At 31.4% G+C, this 6,000-nt stretch overlaps 1 long non-coding RNA gene across 2 annotated transcripts in view; it reads right to left on the reverse strand.

Moving 5' to 3' along the window:
• Positions 1-5,988, reverse strand: part of LOC134725779 (uncharacterized) — a 54,496-nt gene extending 48,508 nt beyond the window's left edge. For both annotated transcript variants that reach the window (XR_010108596.1, XR_010108595.1), the window contains exons 1-5: positions 5,154-5,988; positions 3,756-4,389; positions 2,936-3,004; positions 1,538-2,171; positions 718-786 (exon numbers count right to left, since the gene is read on the reverse strand). This is a non-coding gene — a long non-coding RNA (uncharacterized LOC134725779). The remainder of the gene's footprint in view (positions 1-717; positions 787-1,537; positions 2,172-2,935; positions 3,005-3,755; positions 4,390-5,153) is intronic.
• Positions 5,989-6,000: the final 12 nt, after the last annotated feature.

Below are 6,000 nucleotides of genomic sequence, written 5' to 3' on the forward strand. Positions count from 1 at the left end.
TATCGCTATATTTATTTATTTTGAATACAAAGTGTATGCATAATTAATTTCTTACAGTATACCTTCACTAGTCAAAAGAAGGACAAAACATCTGAATGTAACCTTAAATTACAACACACATCCCCTGTTAAAGCATTCAATAAAATTTTCTGGTGCCTAAAAGTGCATTTTGACAGAGAAATTATGCAAAAATGAAGATTTCATAAAAAAAAACACCAAAATACTTAATTATTCTAGCCAGTGGAAACCTGGTATTTTATACTGTAGAAACCACTATAAACTACTGTAAAAGTCATTTGAATCATATAATTAGAGTGCAATGAAGTGCAAATTTTCAAAACTTGTTCTTTCACATAATTGTATTTGAGAAAAAATGTTTTTTACATGTATTTCAGTGAAAATCTTTTATCAGTGAGATATCGGCATGAGGTTTTAAAGGAAACGTTGTGACATCACACGTAATATGGCGTCATTAAATAACGACATATCAAAATAATGCTAATTATAGTTTGCAGTGTTACATGAGGAACAGTTGCCGCAAGGTTTAACTTGAAATATGGAGTCGAAAAGATCAGTAACCAAGCATTTTCATTTAATGCCAAGACCATAGCAACAGTTTTCATATCAGTATATTTTTAACATACCGACTGTAATTTGAATTGCATAAATACCATAAATAAACAATTTAGAGCTTGCCAAATAAAACAAAATGCTTACCAGTTATTCAGGACCTTTTAACACCTCTAGTTTGTCATCTCAGGTTAAAAAGTAATGATATGTCTGGAACTGAAATAAGAAAAAAAAATTACTCAGGCTGTGTTATTATTTGGTTTAAATACATAAGTATTATTGAGAGAGCAAAAATCAAATTCTTGAATGTTTTATCGCAAAGAAAGAAAAATGCTTCTCCCTTGTGGCTTATCAACCTTCATTTAAATCTTTTATATTAGAAGCAACGAGTGGTAGCTAACTAGCTTAATAGTTGAAAAGGTGCAGCAATATTGTTTTCGAAAGGTTTGTTGACCCTCCCCCTTTTTCACTGAGAAAAGACAATATCTTGTGATTTGCTAGTGTGCATTACAAATAATAATTCATGATTTCTTTAATACATGTACATGTTTGTCTGTTTATTAACTGCATATGATATCTACTGACTGACCATGGGTCAAATTATTGGATAAAAGCACATGATGATGATGTATTTCACTTTACTCGTATGGAGTGTGTTATCTCCCTTGATTATCAGTTATTCCTGTAAACCGGAGTGATAATTACATAACAAAGACTGTATTGTGTCATGTTTACTTACAGATAAAACTATTATGTTAGTTCATGCCTTTTTCAATTCATAAACAAATTCCTTTCGGATCTCTCGGGGGTGTAAACAAAGTTTGAATTGTGCCTAAAAAAAGTGTTCAGCCCCGTGCCTGCAATGCTTTCTAAAAGCGAAAATTTCATTGAGTATCTGCTGGTATTTATCTATAATGGTTATCTGAAATCATCTGGGATATCTAGGTATAAATAAAAAAATACTTACCATCATTTTCACAATTTTCCCGGGTGTACAAGGTGAAATCATCCATAGATCACTCTGGAAACTTCTGATTTATCTTTTTGTAAATTGGCTCAATATCTTTAATTGTTTTCCCATAGGCGATAATGGTAACGTTTTTTCCTGTAGATCAGTCCATATCGTAAACTTGGATATGTATGATAGCTCGTTTCGAAGCTGTGACATTTTCACATATGTGGTTAAATTTTCGGGGTACGAAGTGAGATTACTTTTTCCGTAAATTAGCAAACCCCGAACATCCTTTTGTGATGCGGCTCCTTGTGGTAAAATATCCACTTTTTAACACAATAAGTTCTTTGAAAATTTAATACTTTGAACACATTCAATAGCTCCATAGTTTTTACACATTTATTCTATGTTCCTCTACTTTCCTAATCACCACAAATAATTAAGTTCAGTCATTTGTTAAAAATAGAAACATGTCCAATATCACTACACAGAGATTTTTTCTTTACACATGACTTTTGAGTTCCTCATTTCAAGGCGCATTAGGGATGTTGTCCCATATTGCAATCCATAGTTCTGATTTTTCCAAATATTTTTATGTGATCTTCATAGGTATGACATTCTGAATAAATCTGTGTATTTTTGTCCATTTCTGAAAAAAAATAAAGTTGTTTCAGCACTATAAGGCAATGACACTTTTATCGCTATATTTATTTATTTTGAATACAAAGTGTATGCATAATTAATTTCTTACAGTATACCTTCACTAGTCAAAAGAAGGACAAAACATCTGAATGTAACCTTAAATTACAACACACATCCCCTGTTAAAGCATTCAATAAAATTTTCTGGTGCCTAAAAGTGCATTTTGACAGAGAAATTATGCAAAAATGAAGATTTCATAAAAAAAAACACCAAAATACTTAATTATTCTAGCCAGTGGAAACCTGGTATTTTATACTGTAGAAACCACTATAAACTACTGTAAAAGTCATTTGAATCATATAATTAGAGTGCAATGAAGTGCAAATTTTCAAAACTTGTTCTTTCACATAATTGTATTTGAGAAAAAATGTTTTTTACATGTATTTCAGTGAAAATCTTTTATCAGTGAGATATCGGCATGAGGTTTTAAAGGAAACGTTGTGACATCACACGTAATATGGCGTCATTAAATAACGACATATCAAAATAATGCTAATTATAGTTTGCAGTGTTACATGAGGAACAGTTGCCGCAAGGTTTAACTTGAAATATGGAGTCGAAAAGATCAGTAACCAAGCATTTTCATTTAATGCCAAGACCATAGCAACAGTTTTCATATCAGTATATTTTTAACATACCGACTGTAATTTGAATTGCATAAATACCATAAATAAACAATTTAGAGCTTGCCAAATAAAACAAAATGCTTACCAGTTATTCAGGACCTTTTAACACCTCTAGTTTGTCATCTCAGGTTAAAAAGTAATGATATGTCTGGAACTGAAATAAGAAAAAAAAATTACTCAGGCTGTGTTATTATTTGGTTTAAATACATAAGTATTATTGAGAGAGCAAAAATCAAATTCTTGAATGTTTTATCGCAAAGAAAGAAAAATGCTTCTCCCTTGTGGCTTATCAACCTTCATTTAAATCTTTTATATTAGAAGCAACGAGTGGTAGCTAACTAGCTTAATAGTTGAAAAGGTGCAGCAATATTGTTTTCGAAAGGTTTGTTGACCCTCCCCCTTTTTCACTGAGAAAAGACAATATCTTGTGATTTGCTAGTGTGCATTACAAATAATAATTCATGATTTCTTTAATACATGTACATGTTTGTCTGTTTATTAACTGCATATGATATCTACTGACTGACCATGGGTCAAATTATTGGATAAAAGCACATGATGATGATGTATTTCACTTTACTCGTATGGAGTGTGTTATCTCCCTTGATTATCAGTTATTCCTGTAAACCGGAGTGATAATTACATAACAAAGACTGTATTGTGTCATGTTTACTTACAGATAAAACTATTATGTTAGTTCATGCCTTTTTCAATTCATAAACAAATTCCTTTCGGATCTCTCGGGGGTGTAAACAAAGTTTGAATTGTGCCTAAAAAAAGTGTTCAGCCCCGTGCCTGCAATGCTTTCTAAAAGCGAAAATTTCATTGAGTATCTGCTGGTATTTATCTATAATGGTTATCTGAAATCATCTGGGATATCTAGGTATAAATAAAAAAATACTTACCATCATTTTCACAATTTTCCCGGGTGTACAAGGTGAAATCATCCATAGATCACTCTGGAAACTTCTGATTTATCTTTTTGTAAATTGGCTCAATATCTTTAATTGTTTTCCCATAGGCGATAATGGTAACGTTTTTTCCTGTAGATCAGTCCATATCGTAAACTTGGATATGTATGATAGCTCGTTTCGAAGCTGTGACATTTTCACATATGTGGTTAAATTTTCGGGGTACGAAGTGAGATTACTTTTTCCGTAAATTAGCAAACCCCGAACATCCTTTTGTGATGCGGCTCCTTGTGGTAAAATATCCACTTTTTAACACAATAAGTTCTTTGAAAATTTAATACTTTGAACACATTCAATAGCTCCATAGTTTTTACACATTTATTCTATGTTCCTCTACTTTCCTAATCACCACAAATAATTAAGTTCAGTCATTTGTTAAAAATAGAAACATGTCCAATATCACTACACAGAGATTTTTTCTTTACACATGACTTTTGAGTTCCTCATTTCAAGGCGCATTAGGGATGTTGTCCCATATTGCAATCCATAGTTCTGATTTTTCCAAATATTTTTATGTGATCTTCATAGGTATGACATTCTGAATAAATCTGTGTATTTTTGTCCATTTCTGAAAAAAAATAAAGTTGTTTCAGCACTATAAGGCAATGACACTTTTATCGCTATATTTATTTATTTTGAATACAAAGTGTATGCATAATTAATTTCTTACAGTATACCTTCACTAGTCAAAAGAAGGACAAAACATCTGAATGTAACCTTAAATTACAACACACATCCCCTGTTAAAGCATTCAATAAAATTTTCTGGTGCCTAAAAGTGCATTTTGACAGAGAAATTATGCAAAAATGAAGATTTCATAAAAAAAAACACCAAAATACTTAATTATTCTAGCCAGTGGAAACCTGGTATTTTATACTGTAGAAACCACTATAAACTACTGTAAAAGTCATTTGAATCATATAATTAGAGTGCAATGAAGTGCAAATTTTCAAAACTTGTTCTTTCACATAATTGTATTTGAGAAAAAATGTTTTTTACATGTATTTCAGTGAAAATCTTTTATCAGTGAGATATCGGCATGAGGTTTTAAAGGAAACGTTGTGACATCACACGTAATATGGCGTCATTAAATAACGACATATCAAAATAATGCTAATTATAGTTTGCAGTGTTACATGAGGAACAGTTGCCGCAAGGTTTAACTTGAAATATGGAGTCGAAAAGATCAGTAACCAAGCATTTTCATTTAATGCCAAGACCATAGCAACAGTTTTCATATCAGTATATTTTTAACATACCGACTGTAATTTGAATTGCATAAATACCATAAATAAACAATTTAGAGCTTGCCAAATAAAACAAAATGCTTACCAGTTATTCAGGACCTTTTAACACCTCTAGTTTGTCATCTCAGGTTAAAAAGTAATGATATGTCTGGAACTGAAATAAGAAAAAAAAATTACTCAGGCTGTGTTATTATTTGGTTTAAATACATAAGTATTATTGAGAGAGCAAAAATCAAATTCTTGAATGTTTTATCGCAAAGAAAGAAAAATGCTTCTCCCTTGTGGCTTATCAACCTTCATTTAAATCTTTTATATTAGAAGCAACGAGTGGTAGCTAACTAGCTTAATAGTTGAAAAGGTGCAGCAATATTGTTTTCGAAAGGTTTGTTGACCCTCCCCCTTTTTCACTGAGAAAAGACAATATCTTGTGATTTGCTAGTGTGCATTACAAATAATAATTCATGATTTCTTTAATACATGTACATGTTTGTCTGTTTATTAACTGCATATGATATCTACTGACTGACCATGGGTCAAATTATTGGATAAAAGCACATGATGATGATGTATTTCACTTTACTCGTATGGAGTGTGTTATCTCCCTTGATTATCAGTTATTCCTGTAAACCGGAGTGATAATTACATAACAAAGACTGTATTGTGTCATGTTTACTTACAGATAAAACTATTATGTTAGTTCATGCCTTTTTCAATTCATAAACAAATTCCTTTCGGATCTCTCGGGGTGTAAACAAAGTTTGAATTGTGCCTAAAAAAAGTGTTCAGCCCCGTGCCTGCAATGCTTTCTAAAAGCGAAAATTTCATTGAGTATCTGCTGGTATTTATCTATAATGGTTATCTGAAATCATCTGGGATATCTAGGTATAAATAAAAAAATACTTACCATCATTTTCACAATTTTCCCGGGTGTA

Source organism: Mytilus trossulus, chromosome 1 (genome assembly GCF_036588685.1).
Source record: "Mytilus trossulus isolate FHL-02 chromosome 1, PNRI_Mtr1.1.1.hap1, whole genome shotgun sequence".
In the NCBI taxonomy this organism is placed as follows: Eukaryota; Metazoa; Mollusca; class Bivalvia; order Mytilida; family Mytilidae; genus Mytilus; species Mytilus trossulus.